Source organism: Rhinopithecus roxellana, chromosome 6, assembly GCF_007565055.1.
Source record: "Rhinopithecus roxellana isolate Shanxi Qingling chromosome 6, ASM756505v1, whole genome shotgun sequence".
NCBI classification, from domain to species: domain Eukaryota; kingdom Metazoa; phylum Chordata; class Mammalia; order Primates; family Cercopithecidae; genus Rhinopithecus; species Rhinopithecus roxellana.
In genome coordinates this window covers 142,931,350-142,953,467 of record NC_044554.1, presented here as the reverse complement: position 1 = coordinate 142,953,467, position 22,118 = coordinate 142,931,350, and positions in this window count along the sequence as shown.

Genomic DNA, 22,118 nt, shown 5'->3' with positions numbered 1-22,118 from the left:
TATTCTGTTTCTCTTGACAAATTAACATTTGATAGTCTTGATAATTCTATTTAGAGACTTTGTTATGGGAAAAACAACCCTCAACAAATGGCTAAATTTCCTAAGCTTACCTCAGATATAATTATTTGATATAAAGTACAGATTGCTATGATATTTCGGTAAATGGGATTAAAGTTTGTAGGATTCACTTTCTCATTAAAAAAAAATAGCCGAGGGCAAGTGGGTTGAATCTAAGGCCCTTTGCAATATTAAGTGCCCAAGAGATATACACCCCACATCACTGAAAAGTTCCTTTAGACTTTTCTTTGTGAACCTCAGCTCTACAGCAAAAAAGTATTCTGATCTAGAAAGGTCACACTGTTTTTATTATCTTGGACTACATCTCTAAGCAGGGCTAAAACAGAAAAAATTCTAATGCCACTTCCTGTCTCCCTGGGTTAGCTCTGATACTTCGACAATGACCACAAAATAGATGTAGATTATAAAGTGCTAGCTAGTATAGGGCAGTAGATCCTGTTTCAGTTTGAAACAGCAAAATGCCACTAATCCAATTAAGAAAGTTCAGCTTCCCAGGTCACTGAAGGAAAATGTGTCTCAGGAGAGGGTTGGACATGATAGAATTAAGGCCTGCTTCCAATACAATGCTTTGTAGACCTCTCAGTCAGGAAGATAATTAGAGATCAGCAGAAATCCATAGATAAATATATGTATGAATATGTTTGCCAGAAATTTGATAGAGCATTGGTTTCTTCATCATCTTATGAACAAATGAAGACCATTTCCACATATGTATCTTTACTTTCATGGCTTTTCTGCCTAGAGTATCTCTACTCTCTTTACTTTTCTGGTTAAAACTATATGCCAAGGCCTAACCCAGGTCCCACCTCTTCTGTGAAACTTTTCCAAGTTGGGTGAAGATTATTTTCTTTATCTTCATCCCTGTGATAACCACCCATACCATTGTTTAGCTCATAATTTGCTATCTGGTATTCATTCATTCATTCATTCATCCAATCGACAAATATTTATCCAAACTTATTACATTGTACCAGGCACTGTATTCACTCCTGTGTATACAATGGTGATCAAAACAGAAGTAACACTGCCTTAGTGAAGCTTAGATTTTGGTAAGTTCTAAGGAAGAAAAGCCCTAGGGAGCTGTGGAGGGAAGGACAAGGGACACATGCTTTAGCTGGGTGATCAGGTGCGGGAGGTGGTAATGCACATCTGCCACTGGGTGTGCCCAACATCTTTTGAGTACCCTCCCTATGTCATGGTAGCTTTCTACATTGTGAAAACAGCCTTCCTAAGATTGAAACCAAAAACCTGTCTCTATAGGGTAAAAACGTGATATGTATCCTTAGATTCCCTCCACTGCCTTCTTCCTTCTAAAGGTGCCACCCATTCTGAACTGTGCCACCACTCTGCTGGGCTTGCAGGCTGGGTGAAGGCTGAGATGAAGCTCCGGCCCACATGTTCCACATCCCTCAGATGTTGAAGCAATCCACCCTAAGTTTCCCCTACATTTCCAGACCTAGAGGAAATGCCACAGTACCAGGAGTGGGATTCAACAGTGACCTGAATTATACAAGTTGAAAGTCTGAGGGAACTGGCCCATGGTGAGGGCAATCTAGTAAAATAGGAAACGTATGTGGGATAAAGCTCCACAGATAAATTTCTCCTCCTTTCTCCCTTCTAAAGATTACCCTGAATCAGTTCCTCTTTTTAACTGCTCTGGAGAAGTATGACAGACCAGTGGATACACATCCTGAACACAGGAACCAACACAGAAATGCATCATAGCACCTTTCTCTGCTCATTTTCTTTACCCTCACTGCTGGATTTGTACTTCTCAAAGAAAGTGTCAACATGTTAATCCTTGCCTCAGGCTCTGCTTTCTGGAGAACATGGTCTAAGAAATGTACATTTCCTAGACTCCTTTGCAGTTGTGGGAGGACAAATATCCAGGTTTCATTGGTCAGATGAATCTCACCTGAGATTTGAATGTAGCCAGAAGCAATATGAATGAGTGGCTACTAGTGGGGACATCTTTTGGCATGCGCTGTTGTGAGAATAGTATTGTGGAGCTTCTGGAATTCAGATCCAAGATCCACAAATGATCACTGCCAACCAGGGACAAAAGCAGCTGTCTTTTTTCTAGGGGTTCGAAATATTGCGTACTTTACAGAACTGTTGAAAAGAAACTATGCCAGCATATGTGAATGAGTTGCACAATCTCTGAAGTGTTACATAAATGCCTGTCTTTTTTTTCTGTAAATTCAGGATATTGACATAGATTAGAGATGTCAAAACACCTAATACACTTGCCAACATTCTCTATGCTGGGTCCATGCCTACATAAGTAATCAATTATAGAATTCTTTTTTCCTAATCCATATGCAGACCTAGAATTCTCAAACAATATTCCACACAACCACTACCATTTCAAAAGCATTAACACAAGAAAAAATACCTATTTAAAATCCCAGGTTTAGATGGTTTCTAAGATCTAGTCTATCTATAACACACTAATACCAATATTATACTATACATGTGAGTAAGTTACAAATAATTCCACACTGTGCTATACCAAAAATTTAATATATGTAATATATTTAGTATAACAGATGTTTAATTGAAGGAATGTGTCTGGTGAAGGATTATTTGTATACACTTTTAAATCAGCATGATGCTATTATTAACATGCCTACTTTAGGAATATGATAGCCCAGATTATTTGACAAATTGAAAATCAATATAATTATTATGCATTCTAAACCATGTGTTTATTACTGTGATTTTATTTGTTTTCAAGATGCTTACTAATCTGTATGCCCACCTAACTTTTATTCTTTTCTTTCTTTCCTTCATTACCATAAGCATACTCATAATGATATCAAACACACACATGAATTCATACACATACACATTTCTTCAAAGTTCTTAAGGTATAAAACAGAACCTCCACTAAGAACAAATGTATAATGAAGTATTTCTTTTTATAAATGACATTACACATATCCACAAAGGGAGAATATGGGCATAATTTATAGATAATGCTCTGTGCTGTATGTGAGATGATAAAATCCAGGAATAAATGTCACTCTAGCTGGGCACCCTCAAAAATATCTAGAAATTTACAAATAACTCAAAATGCATAGTAGTCTGAAGTTGAAGATCTCTGATCTTCAGAAAATAAGTAGTAAACCTCAGCATTTAACTTCAGACCCAGTGGATGCAACTCATACACATCAGATTCACTCGCTTAGCCAGGAGAGCAACTAATGAGACAGGTTTTTCACTCACTTACACAGGAGGAAGGAAGGCTTTAGTTAGCAAGTTCACTTAAGCACTAGACCAAACAGAGACAAGCCGTGGGCTACCGCCCACTGATCTCAGAGCTTTCCCAAGAGGTTTCCCAAGACACTGAAGGCTTTAGGTATCTGTCCTCCCAAATGAGGTTCTACCTTAAGCAATTATTAGTATACTTCCACATAAAAATAGTGTCCATGGGTGTCCTAGTATATACAACAAGGATATAGCTTTGGTCAAATACAGGTCAGTTACTGGTTACTTGTTAAGGTATTTTAGCCAAATTTATTGTGAATTAATATTTTTTAGAGATTAATCTCTCCCATTATCTATTTCTTTTCATCTAATATGGATAATCAATAAGAGGTCAAATAAAACATTTATTTTTCACTTAATTTACTACTATCTACACATAGGAGGAGCAGGGAAAATGGGATTCTCCTCTTTCCCCTGCTGCTTCTACAAGAAAAGGAATAAAGCAAGGGCAAAAGATAAAAGTAGGGGAAAGGGAATTTTTTCACTTGCCTTCTTATAGTTTTTACCCTCTAATGTTCTACCAAACTAATTCACTCGTTCCAATAGACAACAGAACGAAAAATGTTCTTGCTATTGAGATAAAAAAAAAAAATGGTCATAAAATTAATCTTGAAAACATACGTTTATTGATTTGAGAATGTTGAACCAGCCTTGCATCCCAGGGATGAAGCCCACTTGATCATGGTGGATAAGCTTTTTGATGTGCTGCTGAATCCGGTTTGCCAGTATTTTATTGAGGATTTTTGCATCGATGTTCATCAGGGATATTGGTCTAAAATTCTCTTTTTTTGTTGTGTCTCTGCCAGGCTTTGGTATCAGGATGATGTTGGCCTCATAAAATGAGTTAGGGAGGATTCCCTCTTTTTCAATTGATTGGAATAGTTTCAGAAGGAATGGTACCAGCTCCTCTTTGTACCTCTGGTAGAATTCAGCTGTGAATCCGTCTGGTCCTGGACTTTTTTTGGTTGGTAGGCTATTAATTATTGCCTCAATTTCAAAGCCTGCTATTGGTCTATTCAGGGATTCAACTTCTTCCTGGTTTAGTCTTGGAAGAGTGTAAGTGTCCAGGAAATTATCCATTTCTTCTAGATTTTCTAGTTGATTTGCGTAGAGGTGTTTATAGTATTCTCTGATGGTAGTTTGTATTTCTGTGGGGTCAGTGGTGATATCCCCTTTATCATTTTTTATTGCATCTATTTGATTCTTCTCTCTTTTCTTCTTTATTAGTCTTGCTAGTGGTCTGTCAATTTTGTTGATTTTTTCAAAAAAACAACTCCTGGATTCATTGATTTTTTGGAGGGTTTTCTGTGTCTCTATCTCCTTCAGTTCCGCTCTGATCCTAGTCATTTCTTGCCCTCTGCTAGCTCTTGAATGTGCCTGCTCTTGCCTCTCCAGTTCTTTTAATTGTGATGTTAGAGTGTCAATTTTAGATCTTTCCAGCTTTCTCTTGTGGGCATTTAGTGCTATAAATTTCCCTCTACACACTGCTTTAAATGTATCCCAGAGATTCTCGTATGTTGTATCTTTGTTCTCATTGGTTTCAAAGAACATCTTTATTTCTGCCTTCATTTCGTTATGTATCCAGTAGTCATTCAGGAGCAGGTTGTTCAGTTTCCATGTAGTTGAGCGGTTTTGATTGAGTTTCTTAGTCCTGAGTTCTAGTTTGATCGCACTGTGGTCTGAGAGACAGTTTGTTATAATTTCTGTTCTTGTACATTTGCTGAGGAGTGCTTTACTTCCAATTATGTGGTCAATTTTGGAATAAGTGCGATGTGGTGCTGAGAAGAATGTATATTCTGTTGATTTGGGGTGGAGAGTTCTATAGATGTCCATCAGGTCCGCTTGGTGCAGAGATGAGTTCAATTCCTGGATATCCTTGCCAACTTTCTGTCTTGTTGATCTGTCTAATGTTGACAGTGGAGTGTTGAAGTCTCCCATTATTATTGTATGGGAGTCTAAGTCTCTTTGTAAGTAGAAAGCTGAAACTGGATCCTTTCCTTACTCCTTATACGAAAATTAATTCAAGATGGATTAGAGACTTAAATGTTAGACCTAATACCATAAAAACCCTAGAAGAAAACCTAGGTAGTACCATTCAGGACATAGGCATGGGCAAGGACTTCATGTCTAAAACACCAAAAGCAACGGCAGCAAAAGCCAAAATTGACAAATGGGATCTAATTAAACTAAAGAGCTTCTGCACAGCAAAAGAAACTACCATCAGAGTGAACAGCCACCTACAGAATGGGAGAAAATTTTTGCAATCTACTCATCTGACAAAGGGCTAATATCCAGAATCGACAAAGAACTCAAACAAATTTACAAGAAAAAAACAAACAACCCCATCAAAAAGTGGGCAAAGGATATGAACAGACATTTCTCAAAAGAAGACATTCATACAGCCAACAGACACATGAAAAAATGCTCATCATCACTCGCCATCAGAGAAATGCAAATCCAAACCACAATGAGATACCATCTCACACCAGTTAGAATGGCAATCATTAAAAAGTCAGGAAACAACAGGTGCTGGAGAGGATGTGGAGAAATAGGAACACTTTTACACTGTTGGTGGGATTGTAAACTAGTTCAACCATTATGGAAAACAGTACGGCGATTCCTCAAGGATCTGTATCTAGATGTACCATATGACCCAGCCATCCCACTACTGGGTATATACCCAAAGGATTATAAATCATGCTTCTATAAAGACACATGCACACGTATGTTTATTGTGGCACTATTCACAATAGCAAAGACTTGGAATCAACCCAAATGTCCATCTGTGACAGACTGGATTAAGAAAATGTGGCACATATACACCATGGAATATTATGCAGCCATAAAAAAGGATGAGTTTGCGTCCTTTGTAGGGACATGGATGCAGCTGGAAACCATCATTCTTAGCAAACTATCACAAGAACAGAAAACCAAACACCGCATGTTCTCACTCATAGGTGGGAACTGAACAATGACATCACTTGGACTCGGGAAGGGGAACATCACACATCGAGGCCTATCATGGGGAGGAGGGAGGGGAGAGGGATTGTATTGGGAGTTATACCTGATATAAATGACGAATTGATGGGTGCTGACGAGTTGATGGGTGCAGCACACCAACATGGCACAAGTATACATATGTAACAAACCTGCACGTTATGCACATGTACCCTAGAACTTAAAGAATAATAAAAAAATAAAAAAATAAAAAAAATAAAGAGAAAAAAAAAAAGAAAACATACACCTACAGTTGTATTGATTAGCACAATCCAAGAACCAGAAATCCATTTGGCCTGGCCCCAAAAGTCAATGTCTGGAAAAACAATAATAATCTCAATTCTAATCTATGTTTTCTGGTGCAGTAAAGCATTTCTTAAGACTGTTTATGCCAATTACATTAAGATGCATCAACATTATGATATTATTAAAAGTGAGAGGAAGAAGACAAGTCAAATCTCATTATCACAAATAAGGTTTCATGTTTCCACGCTAGAGCAGTTAGCTTGTTCATTACACATAACTGTAATTTCAATGATAAGGTAAATTCCAGGACAGAGATGGAGAATCTTGATGGAAGCAGTGATGCCCCATTGAAATATTGTGTGTATTGAATCTGGACTATGGAAGTTGAGAAATATCAAGATTCATGATTAAACTATAGCAGAGTATTTTGAATAACTAATAAATCATATGAAATATATACTAGTAGAAAACATAGACTCAAGCAAAATTACATTCTGTTTATGCACTGTAGTACAAAGCAATAATAGAATAATGTTAGATAAAACCTATGTCCCTGCAACAGTGAAAAGTTTCAATGGACGTGATTTTGTACAGAGTTACAGATATATTTTCATGCAGAGCCCTTTTGAGCAGTGCTGAAACAAAAACATTCAATGTCTCCAAAACTCTACCACCTTGACCTGATTCTGTAAGGCTCATTCAGTCTTGCGTGAATTTGTGCTGCCTAGATTTCCAGATAGAGTACATGAGTCTTGGCCTTAAACTCCATCTTTATGTAAGGCATATGTTAAAAGTCTCCTGTTATTGAACTGTATTATATTAGGATAATTTTTCAACTACAATAGAACTGTGCACATGATTCCAACAATTGAAGCATAAAATTATAAAGTTAGGTATGCTGTGCAAAATAGACTATACATGCAAACAAAGAGGGGAAAGAAAATTTAGGAAGTGATGGTACCTGAGTTGGATCTTGAAGGATAGTTAGAATGTAAAAATGTCTTGCAAAGACAAACTCGGCCCCTTTGTTTAACTTCGTTAATATAGATAACCAATCTAATATAAATAATGAATCAACATGATACAGAGAAAAAAAATCTATTGGGGTTTAACAAAGTATAAATTACCTACAGATCACCTGTGATTTCATGATAGCATGATATGTGTATGTAATTTTATTGTCTCCAGTAATCTTTATGCAATTAAGGGTATCCTTTTGCTAAATTTGCTTATAGAAGCATAATCCTCAAAGTCCCTATGTTTCCTATGTAACTTTTATGGAAACACATTCCCTAACACCTTCGACAATCTCTACCTCTTTCATGAATTTGAGAAATCTTAAATTTAAGTCTTCTTGCTAATTCATCAGAACCACACATAGACTGTATTTCTGTTGTTTATAGAGTTTTACTCAATTGAATTTCATGATTACCTTAAAAACATTATAAACACATCCATATGACTATTACTACATTTATACTTGTTAGAGGAAAGATGTAGATTATACACTTTATATGTACACTATAGTTATCCACTATATTATGCCATTTTTTTCTTTGTAATAAAGATGCAAAGAAAATATTTCTCTTGGGGTTCAGCCTAAAGGAAAGCTCTATTTCTGAACAAAAGTTTCTCTTTCATCATTATAATCACCATGAACTTACAGATGTTTTCCTTTTTGCTACTTAGAAATGAATTGAAGAAAGCCTAAATAGATAATAGACTATTATCTCAGTAAATGGCAGATGATCAAAACATTTTACTCCATCATATTATATTAGAGTGAGTTCAAATTCCATCCAGCTAAACTCTGCTAAGGGGACACACTCCAAACCACTAACTGCAGAAATGACCTCACTGAATATGGGAAAATCTCTTTTTCTTCCCCTGGTCTTTCAAGATATCCAGAATCTGCCTTGCTAGTAGCCACATTTATAAATTGTCTCGCTAGTTAATCTGACATAAACTCCTCACAAATCATCTATCATTGTAGGATGCTGTGGGACCATTAGTACTTTCTTATCAAACAATGTCAGAGAATACATATAATTCATTTTTAAAACTACAAAAGATAATCGTTCTTGGGTCATTTATAAGTTATTATTATTATTATGTTAGCAACAAGATCTTGCTATGCTGTCCAGCCTGGAGTGCAGTGGCTATTCACATGCATGATCATAACATACTGCAGCCTTGAACTCCTGGCCTCAAGTGATCCTCCCACTTCAGCCTTCCTAGTAGTATATTAATTTTGAGGTACCTTTTCTATATAGGCTTTATATTTCTTGGCTTAAGTTTGTGAATCATTTTAATAAGCTAGTTATCTAAGAAGCCTAGTAGAAATGCTTTTTGGGCTGAGGATTCAGTGAGACCCATGGGAAAACGACGTTTGGAGATGGAACTCACAGCTGGTTCCCACAGCCTCAATCCTCAAGTGAGACTCTCAGAGTGACAAACCTAGACCAAGGACCTTGGTTAGGAGAAATGAAAAGACTTGATTTTGTGTGTGAAAGACAGCAACCTATGTGAGCTGTCCTCCAACTCAGCCTCTCGAAGACCTGTGACAATTTTTTCAGGAGTGGAGAGATATACCAAAAATGAATCAAGAAATGCACTCCATAACTAAAGGTACAGTAGAAAAACAAGAAAATGAGGTCACCCTGGTTTTTGACTCACTACTAAGATCAATGCATGTGATAAAAGGATATTTACCACAAATCTCTTTATGACCATGGTTTGAGCAGAGTCAACACAGTGATACAGAAAAGGTGACCTGAATCCAGTCAGCAGAGAGGGATGGCAATGAAAAATGATTAAGAGCAAAGTGTGAGTATATGCTGGGAACTGGAATCAGGGTCCCCTTAGCAGAAAAGATGATGGAGTCTAAAGTCAGAGAATGTGAACTTACCATCATGTTATGACGCTATTCATCATTCATCAGTTGCACCCAAGGACTACTGGGTAATAATCTGTCAAAAAATAGGATTTTATAAGTTAAAAGTATAAGATACACATAAGTGTTAGAGTTCAAGACACATATGACAAAGAAGTTCAAAAGAGCAGAGGGAACCAACATAGGAAAAAAAGAATATGGAGTGCTCAGGGCACTTGAGACTTCTGCAGTTACTGAATTACAGGATGAATATATTGAAAAGATGGGATTGGAAAGAGAGGTTGGAGTCAGTTTAGGGTTTGAGAACCCTGAAGAATGGACTAAGGCATTTAGATTTGTTACTAGAGGAATTTGGGATCCATTAAATATTCAAGAACAGGAGAGTACATCTACCATATTTGTTGTCTAAAAAGTAAGAACACTGATAGTTTGGTGGGTGGAGTCAAGGCTGATGGTAGGCAGGAGATACTGACTCCTCCGAGGAATGTCACTGGGGATGATAGTGAAAAAGCAGATTTGAAATATATGTGAGTTGATAGAAGCAAAAAGATATGGTGACTGATTAAAGTTAGAGGGCATCAAGAGATGCCAAAAAGAGGTCACTCCTTCAACATCTAAGATGATTTATTGAGAACCTTCCACGTGCCAGGGACTGTGCTTGTTGCCAAGGATAAAATGGCTGACCGAAATAAAGATGGCTTCTGTGGTTTTGGAAAACAGTGGCAAAAGTGAGAAATATATTTATTTATGTAATAATCATTCAAATGTTTGTATTTCCAGGGCAGGCAGGTAGATGGGGCTGGAGACCGAAAGTCTGCATTCATCAATGTCCACTTAATACTTTTATTCATGGCTTAGTGAATTTTTCCAGGGAAATGAAAAAGAAAACAGTTTAGAATGGAACCCTAGGGAAGAGGCAATAATTGAACAATATGTGAAGTAAAAAGGGGGAGTAATAAGACTGGGTAAAAGTTGTCAGAAAGACTAAAAGAGGGACACAAGCGTGATGTCATGGGAGCCAATGGCAGCAATTTCCACAGAGAAAATGGTCAATTGGGTTGAATTCATAGACTGATCAAGCACAATATACTGTAAAAAGCTCATGCTTAGTCAAGTCACAGGTCAAAGGCAACTTTAACAAAAGAAGATTCTCTTCAGGATAGAGTCTGGAAAGCTATTGAGGAATGAAAAGAAGGAAAGTTCCAGAAACACTGTAAAACAAAGCAAAAAAAAAAAAAAAAATCCAGTTTTATTTCTATATCTCTTAGTAACCCTTAATTTTTCCTCCTTAAAAATAGAGACTTTACCACCTTCTCTAAAAACTGAAGTTGCAAAGCCAAATTCAGTGGATGGTTGGACACTTGATATGGGAGAGTTTACAATTTTTAAAACTAGCCTGAGATAATTTGAGGGGAAACAAATCTGATATAAATTGGGAGAATAATATTTTTTTGTGTGCTTTCCTTGTAGAATCAGATTTGGTTTGCAAAAAGGTAAAGGTTACGTATGTGGGTAGGATATCATCTTAAACACACAGCAGATTCCAAGAAAGTGTTCAGTGGTGTAGGTGGTTAGGCAAATAGTTTTCCCTCAGTTCTGGTACTTTCCGCTGGACTTTTGCCTTCTGAGTTTGAACTTGCCTATTGGGAAAGCAAAGAATGTTGTAGAAACATGTGTCTGCAAGTGTATGCTTATTTCAAAACAGTACAAAAGAATTAAGTACGTAGGTTGCAGTGACTTTGTACAAAAAGTAGATGACCCTCACAAAGTGACAGGTTAACACAAATTTAAATAAATTAAAACTTTTAACAGCTTTATTGATGCATAACTGATAATATAAAAAAGTACACATATTTAAAGTGTACACTTTGATAAGTTTAAACATATGCAAACACTCTTGTTACGATTACCACTATTAATTGCTGTACAGATTCAGCAATTCCCATAGTTTCTTTTCTGTTTTTGTTTGTTTGTTTTGAGACAGTCTCACTGTCACCCAGGCTGGAGTGCAGTGGTGTGATCTCAGCTCACTGCAGCCTCCACCTCCTAGGTTCAAGCTATTCTCCTGCCTCAGCCTCCTGAGTACCTGGGACTACAGATGCACGCCACCATGCCCAGCTAACTTTTTTGTATTTTTGGTAGAGATAGATTTGGCCAGGCTGGTCTCGAACTCCTGACCTAAGGTAATCTACCTCCTTCATCCTCCCAAAGTTCTGGGATTGCAGGTGTGAGTCACTGCACCCAGCCCCCATAGTTTCTTTGTGTCTCATTTTTGTGTTTTTTGTTTATTTTTGTCATAAGAACACTTAAAATGAGATCTACTCTCTTAACAGATGTTGAAATACACCATACTGTATTGTTTACTATAAGTCCAATGTTGTACAGCAGATCTCTAGAACGTATAGCTGATGAATAACATAGCAGCCCCTGGCAAGCACTATTGCCCTCACTACTTCTATGATGTTGACTATAAAGATCTCTCATACAAGTGGAATCATGCAGTATTTGACCTTTGGTACTGGCTTATTTTGCTTAGCATAATGTCCTCCAGGTTCATCCACATTGTCCATAAATGGCAGGATTTTCTTCCTTTTTAAAGCTGAATAATATCACATTGTACACGTATAGCACATTTTCTGTATCCATGCATCTGTTGATGAACCCTTGGGTTGTTCTCACATCTTGCTATTGTGAATAATGCTGTAACAAATAAGGGAGTGCAGCGAGCTCTTCAAGAGCCTAATTTCAATTATTTTGGATGTATACCCAGAATAAGAAATAAAGCTCTACTTCTTCAGCTGGTGAAGAACTTTTATAAAAATATATTTTTAGAACTGTGTTAAAGCTGTATATTCTTGTTAATTAACATCCTAGTATAAGTTTATGCAAAATGACCAATTTCCTCCCTATTACCGCCAGGTAGGCAGGCACAAACACACACATACACACACATACACACACAAGAAAACTAAAAGGCCATACAGAACTCAGATGACCTCGAAGCTAATAATAAAGGATACAGCATGCAATTGATCTGCATATTAATTACTTTTAAATTAATAACTTCTGGAAAATTTCACTCACATTCCAAAGAAATTCATTATTTAATGCAGAACACAGATGAGTTTGAGAGTGAAAATACATGACATATAATGAGATATGTACGTCAAACTGAACAAGACTGATTTTATTTTGAGCCACACATCTTTGCTCCATATTGACCCTTAGGTTTTATTTAATTCTCTTTAATCTATTAGCAAATCCCACTAAATACTATTTTTATATTATCTTAGCCTAATTTTCAAAACAGTAATCATGATGATAAAACAGCAACAATTTCTCCTGTCTTGTAGGTTGCAGAAAACATGTAGTAGGTGTTTTATACATTTTCATCCTATTTTATAGACAAACTGATACTCGGCGAGTTAATGCAATTTGTCCAAGGTCATACAGTTAGTAATTGTAAAAGCAGGGATTGAAAACTCAAGTATTAATCTGAAACCCCAACTCTTTCCTTCACTATACTGTAATCCATTATTATGCCAACAGTTGAATGAAAGCATCATGAAATGAAAGGAAAAACAACAACAAACTAATGTGTAGAGAAAAAAATTTGTTAAAATATGGGAAGCCAAAGCTTCTTACATGGTTCAAGCATTTGTTGTTGCAGCTGAAAATGATTAAATTCAGAAATCCAAATCAAGTGTTCACAAAAGGATTTTTATTCTGGAATCTGTTTCCATGTTACCACCATTTTTATAACTTTCTTAAGTAGTATATTTGACTTGACCGCCCCTGGTTGAAATTCTTTCTCTTAGTTCTTAAAGTTGGAGCAGCATGTTTTTACTATGATCTTCCTTGAAAACCACCCTACCGGCTGGGCGCGGTGGCTCACTCCTGTAATCCCAGCACTTGGGGAGGCCAAGGCGGGCGGATCACAGGGTCAGGAGATCGAGACCATCTTGGCTAACAAGGTGAAACCCCGTCTCTACTAAAAAATAACAACAACAAAAAAAAATAGCCGGGTGTGGTGGTGGGCGCCTGTAGTCCCAGCTACTCAGGAGGCTGAGGCAGGAGAATGGCGTGAACCCAGGAGGTGGAGCTTGCAGTGAGCCAAGATCGCACCACTGCACTCCAGCCTGGGCAACAGAGCGAGACTCCGTCCCAAAAAAAGAAAGAAAGAAAACCTCCCTTCTTACCTTCTTCTCTGACTTCTATTGATTTTCTTAAGACATTCCCCAGGGACCCCACCCCTACATACACTCACTTTATTCTATCTGCCAGCCTAAGCCACTGAAGTTGGAGTAGAAATTCAATGGCTCACTCTACACAGCCTAGCTGTGCCTTATGGGGTGGGTGGAACAACAAGTGCTTTGCTAAATTAGGCACTATTCAGAGGCATCCCCAGTGTATTACCAGTCTTATTATTCAAATATGCACCCTATGATGTGACATGAACTACTAAACAAGAAAAGGAAAGGAGAAAGAAACCGCTTCAAAAAAGCATTAGAGATATCTGAAACTCGCTGTTTGTAGGCCGTGGGTACACTGCTACAACACAGAGGCTGTTCTGTTTTGAGAAAAGTCTAGCTAACCTTGAGACAAAAATGACAACTGGAAATATCATCTGCAGCTATATCAAAACAAACACTCAAGGTGCACAATGTGAAATAACTGCTGGCAACATACCCCCACACAGAGATAGTAATCACTGCCAGGAATGTTATCTTTGAAGGGCAGAAGTCTAAGTGATTGACTAGCCAGAAGAAATAGCATAGACCCTTAGAATTACTGATCAAAGCAAACTGAAGTTCCCTAAAGGAATCAGGATATGAAGTAATATACATGTTTTTAAAATGAGGATACACTCAGATTATGTGTGTGTGTGTGTGTGTGTGTGTGTGTGTGTGTGTGTGTGTGTAACTCCTGGATATTACCCATGGGCATTCTAGTCCAGACCACACCTTTTGAGCTCCAAAAGAATTTGGAGAAATAAGCTTGGCATGCCGACCCTCTTGTTCATGGTTTTAAGATTGGGAACATTGAAATTCCTCACATTTCTTCCAAATTAAGATATTCAGATTGCAAACCCTTTAATCCAACTGGAAAGAGATATCTGGAATGTCTGAGCTCTCCTCCCAGATTGAGAGTTGTTTTTCAATTAGTAACATGGATTGAGGAATTTTCTGGCATCTGCCACTAAGTGAGTAAACTCAAAGATGATAAAATAAACTTAAAAAGAAAAAAAAAAAACCCAGCTCATTTTAATTAACTTCCGGTGAGTCTTAAAAGACAGCCCAAACCACAAAAAGTCCGTTTCCAAAAATGCTGCCCTTTTTTATTTTTGCCAGACAGCATGACTCCACTGCCACTTATTAGTACTGATTTTTAAATGCATTGCTTTCTTTTTTTTTAAGTAACAGATTCACAAACAGAGAGGATACAATTCTCAGAAGAACCAGGACAATACTGTCATCTTTAAGTTGTTTTAAATTGATTCATCAAAACTAAAATATGAACATATCTCAATATTAACTATCTTACAAATCTAGGCCAAGACCACACTAAGTTTGGACCATTTCCCTTAACAGTGCAGTAAAATACAATGGGTTTTTCAACAAGGAATACTTCTAACTCTGTGTGTGTGTGTGTGTGTGTGTGTGTGTGTGTGTGTGTGTGTGTGTGTGTGTGTGTGTTTGTGTGTATCTATATATATAGCTACTGCCTCTATTTCCCTCAACCACCACTAGATCTTATATTTACTGCAATATCCCAACTACAACACTGAAAAGAAAACCTTATATCTATGAATTACATAAATGTATTGGTAATTTGAGAAAAGTTGGCATCATATTGTCATCAGATTCGATTAATTTTTCTGTTTAATTTTAACTTGTTAAAATTTATTTAATTGTATTTACTTCTTTTATTATCAGTATGTTCTCTGCCCTTTGTTTAACCCTATCAAACATTTTGACAAGTGGCAAGTTTATAAAAGATGAAATTTTATGTTAGAAACACTTACACTAAGATTTTGCCCAGATTAGAAATCTTATTCAAGTGAAAAATCTTTCCTTCATACATAAATGTGGCCCAATAAAGTGAGAGCTATTCACAATATCTTAATTCAGTTCTTGTATTTTGCAGAGTTAGCAAAAATGATATTTGTAGAAGTTTTACCCCAAGAAAATTGATTGATCTGGCAATTTACTCAGTTTCCCAAATTCATCTTGAACTATAACTTTAGTCAAATCTATACCTGATTGCTCGAAATGATAATGTAGTATTGTTTGCCAATTAGCTGTCTGAAGAATTAGCAACTTTTATTTGCTATACTGTGCAGGGTGTACTTGATATAGCTATCTATGTGTGAAAGGTTGATAACTTTTTAAAAGAAGGTGTTGAAAAACATGGTAACAAATAACCTATATCATTTCAAAGAATAATAGCTACAAATTCAACATGTGATATGTGAATTATAATGCTGTAATTCTTCACACTTGAATTCTCTTATGATTCTCTCACTATTCACCTACCACTTGAGAACTCATTCTGGAGGCTGTCTGAAAAAACACTGGAGTTTTCCTACCACTTTCTTAGAAATTGTAGTGAGAAAACAAGATAGTATTCTTTCCATAGGGTATCTGCTCAAGTGTCAAAAAAGCTTGACATTTTTCTATGTGTTTTTGAAGAGTAAATTTTCCTTTCTTAAAAGACAACTGAATCCCAATACTTTTGGAGGCCAAGGGAAGTAGATCACTTGAGTCCAGGAGTTTGAGACCAGCCTGGGCAACATGGAGAAACCCCATCTCTGCAAAAAATACAAAAATTAGCCCAGCATGGTGGCACACACCTGTGGTCCCAGATACTCAAGAGGCTGAGGCAGAAGGATCACTTGAGCCTGTGGGGCAGAGGTTGCAGTGAGCTGAGGCAACAGAGTGAGACACTGTCTCAAAAAAAAAAAAAAAAAAAAAAAAAAAGAAGAAAAAGAAAAAGACAGCTGTAAGAAAGCATTTGAAATAACTATTATTAATCGCCTCTCCTTTAAACTCTTTCCATCTCCTTTAGTCATTGAACCTGAATAGGTTTAAGGCAACCAGATTACTTTGTCCTCACTCTAGTCAGGTCTTGGGGGCAGCCTCAGAATTGATTGTGCTCCTTCAAGATTTTTCACACCAAGGGTGTTGCATACATGGACAATGCTTCCCCAGGATGCACATCTCTCCTTGTGAGATAGCTGAGTATGGAAGAATCCACTGACCCAGGACAGAGAAACTACCTCCTCCTCCCTGCCAGGCATACAGAAATAAAGGGCACCCATTTTGCTGATGTAAAGGGCATCAGTGGAGGGAGGCAAAGGGAAGTAATCAGGACCAGTAGCCCAAATTGCAAATAAATCCTCTTAATTAGACCCTTATTAGTGGAAAACTAGAAAAGTGTAACTGTTACCAAAAGGAAGAACTTGTTCTAACATAACAAGAGCACCAGCATAAACATATTGTTCTGCTCTCAGTAATGCCTATCAGTCCCCACCTCAGATGAACTGCGGAAAAACCTTCCTGCCTGCTCTCCCATCATCTGCCACCTTCCTCTACAATCTAACCTCTTTCAGCCACTGGCTCAAGCTCATAATGAGTCATCCACCCACTTTCCCCTTAACACTTGATGTCCTTTAGTTCTTAAGTTGGAGAAAAGCATCGAAGGAAACAACCTTTGCTGATCTGGCCTCAGAAAGACACAGCAATAATGCCAACAATTCATGTCTTGATAAGTCTGGCCACCTTATCACTAGCATAATTCCAGTGAGTTATGATGCACAGTCACTTCAGAGCTTCTCCATTTTACCAGACTCTTTTTCTTTTTAATTATTAGGAGACAAGGTCTCAGGATAGGAGTGGGTAAAACACTTATCTCCAGAAAGCCAGTAAGAGGGAAGAAGGAATAAAACCTCATCCTGCACAGTATGATGCTGAGATTCCTCACATATCTTCAAAGCATCCTAAGAAAGTACGTTTGAGTATCTGTGGGCACTTGGGCTTCAAAGAACAAACAAGAGGCAAAATCAAGGGAGTTCACAACTCTCCCTCTTTCATTCTTACATTATAACATTTACACATTCGTAGACAGCAAATGAAGAGTCTCATATACATCATGTTTAGGATACAGGTCAGAAAGCTGAGACACAAAGATGTCAACCACTTGAGGATTTCTGACTTTTAGTTCTGATTCTCAGAACTTAATTTTTGTCTTTTGTTATGCCCCATCCCAGAGAAAGGTCAACTGTTTCTTCAGGGCCAAGAGACTGTGGGTGTCCAGAGAATCCTCAATTGGAATATTTTTTCTGCTCTCTTATTACACAAATGAAATACTCTTCAATAATTGTTGGGGGATGGTTTTCTTGTTGTTCTGTGAAACAACTCCAGTGGGTTTTTTAGCTCTGCAAAGCCCCTCCACACAAATGGTGATGCTTGACATTTCAGCTCCAAGAAAGTAAAATTGGGGATGAAGTTATCAATGGTAATGTTGAAGCCAGAGATGCACCTCTGCAGACCAGGTTATATTTGAGGAAAACATGCTTAGCTAAAAGAAGAAAAAGAATAGTGATCACATATGTCAAGGTGTCTGCCCAACCTCTTGGCCTGGGTCTCATGAGGAATTTGGTGAGATTCAGAAGGCAATGAAACCATTTTCACTGAGTGCATAAGCACAAGCAGATCTGTCCTTGGGCCAGAAGGGCAAGGAAATCATGGGTTTTGACAAATTTAATTAGTATCTGGCCACTTTAACAAATTTCTACCAATGCTAATAATTCTTCAGTTGATTTTTCAGTGTACAAGCATATTATCTTCATTTAAAGATAATGTTACTTTATTCTTTTAAAAAGTTGTACCTCCTATTTCCTGCCCTAGTGCTTCAGCTATAAAGCAAGTCTGTATGTACTTAGTTTGAATGATGGAAAGGGTGTTGAGAATTTTGAGTCGTTTTCAGAAATACAGATTTGAGTACAAAATGCTGAAGACAGAGAAACTGAAGAACCATTGTAGTAGTTTAGGTGTGGGCCGGGGGCAGTGGCTCATGCCTGTAATTCTAGCTCTTTGGGAGGAAGAGAGAGGTACATCATGAGGCCAGGAGTTCAAGACCAGCCTGGACACCATAGTGAAACCCTGTCTCTACTAAAAAAAAAAAAAAAAAAAAAATAGCCAGACATGGTGGCAGGCGCCTGTAGTCCCAGCTACTTGGGAGACTGAGCCAGGAGAATTGCTTGAACCCAGGAGGTGGAGGTTGTAGTGAGCCGAAATCATGCCACTGCACTCCAGCCAAAATCATGTCACTGCACTCCAGCCTGGATGACAGACTGAGACTCTGTCTCAAAAAACAAAAAAAGTTGAAGTGATGTGACAATGCATGAAATAGGATGATTGCTAAAAATATATAGAGAAGAAGAAGTAGCTATAGAATATTTTAGTTTTAAGAGAAAGATCAGCTGGAGAAGATGGGTAGGCAACAAAAAATAACTCCAGACTTTTAACATGCACTATGGTTGACTAATGGACAATAACCAGGATTGCTATATTTTTATAGATACTAAAATATACGACAACATAGAAATCTAAACAGGGATTTAAAATGGTAAATTAATCTTACTTCTTAGTTTATAAACAGTGTGAATTATGCAGATCAAGAGAAACATTTAAATATTCTACCATATCTCCATGATCTCATATAATCTTGCTCATACCATAATATCTCACATTAATGACATTTGTATAAAGCTTTCACACTATATGAAGTAATTACACATATATTACATATAAAAATTTTTCCTGAGAGATTGACATTAATACTTCCTAAAAAGTTATACTTTAAAAAATGTTTTCCATGATCTCAGTTGATAATTGCAATCCATTCTTTATTCTCTTTGCAGACTCCATTCTACCAATCCTGATTTACCAGTGGCTTTTGTATGCAAACATCTTGTTCTCCCATTCTATATATGCTTCACCTTTCCATTCTTGTACACAAAGTGAAATCCTAGTTAACCTTCAAAGCAATCTTTTGCCATTCCCTTGAAGCGAGGGACTAAAGGGCAGAGAAGAAGAAATCGGGGGTACAGACAGCAAGTTTCTATAGAGGAGAAATGTCAGTCACCTTGCCCTTCCTGGGCATGTGGGTAGAGCAGAAGGTCAGGGAGGGCACCAGCAGCTCCATTCCACAGCCCTTAAGGCAATCACAGGAAGTCACTATGTCAGCAAGCAAAGCAGAGGAAACCGTATCACTGATGATACTAATGCATCTGCCTTGTTTCCATCCCCAAAAACAAAATAAAAATTGTTCCTTCTTCCCTCTCCTTTACCCTCCCCAACCCACAAATCTTTCCCATCAAGCCAAATTCATTTTCCTTATTTAAAGGAGGAAAAAACAGTGGCTTTTATTGCTTGTAAAGGCAAACCACAATGAAAGTTGCAATTCATTTCTCTCCAATCCCAATTTTATGTATGATTCTTTTGGTCAAGAAGAAATTTTAAAGAAAGCAGAAGAAAATTCTATGAAAAAAGTTCAACATAAAATGAGATAAATCATAAGCAATTAAATTTATAAAATTATATCACTAAAGTTTTTAATATCACTTCTATGATGAAGAATGAAATTATCCAAAAATTTAGCAATTGCTCTTCACAGAATAGTTTATTCACTTTAATAAAGTGTATTTAATACATGCAATTTTAGTTTCTTTATGCTTCATCTATTAAAACACTGTTGAGTCTTTAGTATAAACAAGACTGGTGTGACAAGTATATTTTTCCTAGTTGTATCCCCTCCCTTTTTTATTCTTACATTCCATTTCCTTTTTCTAACTAACCTGCTGTTTTCAAATAGTTTTAAATGTTTTCACAACAGTTTGAGTCATTTAAGGTATTTAAAGCCCAGATATGACATTCTTAGGGAGTACACAAATAAAGAAGGTAAAAGCATCATGTAAGTATGATGGGGAGAGGTGAACAGCTAGCTTGTTAAAACTGTAGTTTTTGCCTATTGTGAAGTGAGCATAGCATTTCTTTCTGACTTTATGGCGGAGGTTTATGGGCCATAAGCAGGAGCTTTTTTGGAATCAGACGTTCATGATACTTAAAAACAGAAAAAAAGCAGAAGTTCCTGAAAGTTAAGATGGAAGTGTTATCACAGACAGGTAGTCCCTGTGATCTTGTTTACTATTAATAATTGCTGCTGACTATCCTATTGTCTTCAAATTGCCAAGGAGTCATTAAGAGAGTGAGGCAGGGAAAAGGAAGAAGAGGTAGACCATGCTGATGAGAGTAAAACAGTTTTATGTACCATTTTAAGCAACCAAAGAGATACCGTGTGAAAAATTAATGTCTGTTGCTAGTGATCTTATCCCAGAGTCTGATCTAATTTTGGCAATGCTAGAACAAAGCACGTGCTGTCTGTATTGCTATTTGCTTACCGCATTCACTATGACAATAGCAAAATACGGATTATGAAATAATTTTCCTTGGCATAGATTTTGAGAAGTATTTTTTCCCTTTTTTTAGTTTCGAGACATTGATCTTGGGTAACTTCTCAGAAACTGTGCTCCCAGGACTAGCAGCTTATCTGACTGACATAGGGTGCCTGCCTCTCAAGGGTCCTAATATCCATTATCACTGATCCTACCCTGTGGGTATTTCTCGATATACTAAATCATTCATGGTAGGTGACAAAAAAATCCCAGTCATTTACATCTGTTCAACAAACATTTATTGATAGTGTTATGATATTTTTAATATAAAAGTAGTGATGCTGTATTCAGCCAACAGTGGACTTATTACATCTAATTTACTGAAATCCCTTAGCTCCCCCTATAGGAAGGGTTGGATTAAGTAGGAAGTAAGAGAAGACAAATTCACATGCAAGCCCACTTTCATGGCAGAAAATAAAAGTTAATGAGTCTGTTCTTCTTATCCAACCATGTAAAAGCCAAAATACCAACTAAGAAGATTGGTCTTATCTTTACAGCTGCCTGATCCAATGAGTAAAGGAAAAGCACACCTTTGCTATTTTGCAGAAGAGGCAACTTAGAAAACAAATCTCATCTCTGTTACTCACCATTCTGTCTATTTCCCTATTCCCTCTACAGCTCAGTATTAGCACTAGCAAAGGGTCTCATTGATGAAGTTAATACCCAGCTTGGGTTTGTCTCATTTAAGCCATTGCACTAATTCAGTCATTAATTCAATGAACATTATTATGCAACTGATATATTTAAGAAACTCATAATTTCTCCTCTCAAACTCAGTGAGATAAAAGCCACAATCAAAGTATGTCTAAGGTAGGGAATATTGTGGCACACATAGAAAACAGCATAATCAATTCTCTGTAGTTGAGAAAAAGGATAGTTTTAAGTTTCACAAATATATCTACTGATTTCTTCATCAAGTCAAACTGATCTTAAGAGCTTTTATATCAGTATTTCCTTTGCATTCACACTGCCACTGCACTAATTCAGACCATTATTAAAAAACACCAAAACTATATAGTCTCTTAAGTGTATTCCATGTTATCTTTCTTTTTCTCAGTACTCAACAGAACTGTGAGTTTATCTTCTTGTATTACTTTTTAAATGTCTCATTGAATA